The sequence below is a fragment of the Corylus avellana genome, chromosome ca7, assembly GCF_901000735.1.
Source record: "Corylus avellana chromosome ca7, CavTom2PMs-1.0".
NCBI lineage: Eukaryota > Viridiplantae > Streptophyta > Magnoliopsida > Fagales > Betulaceae > Corylus > Corylus avellana.
Window position 1 is genome coordinate 24350669 of NC_081547.1, and position 282 is coordinate 24350950.

Sequence of the window (282 nt, forward strand, 5' to 3'; positions counted from 1 at the left end):
GCTGTTCATGTATGTGAATATTTTGTCTTATTTACTATAACTATGGTCTTTTTCACAACAAAAATACAATACTATAAGCATGTAAAGTAAACTCATGCAATACTACACAAGAACATGCAGAGAGATTAGACGAAACAAAAAACACTTCAAAATTTTTAAAAATAAATCATTGCTTCAGATCCCATTAAATCTGATTAATTACCATTCTCTACAGACTGTACATATATTGGGAACAACAAATAATTTTATGACATATGTTGTCAGTAGGTACTGGGAAATGGT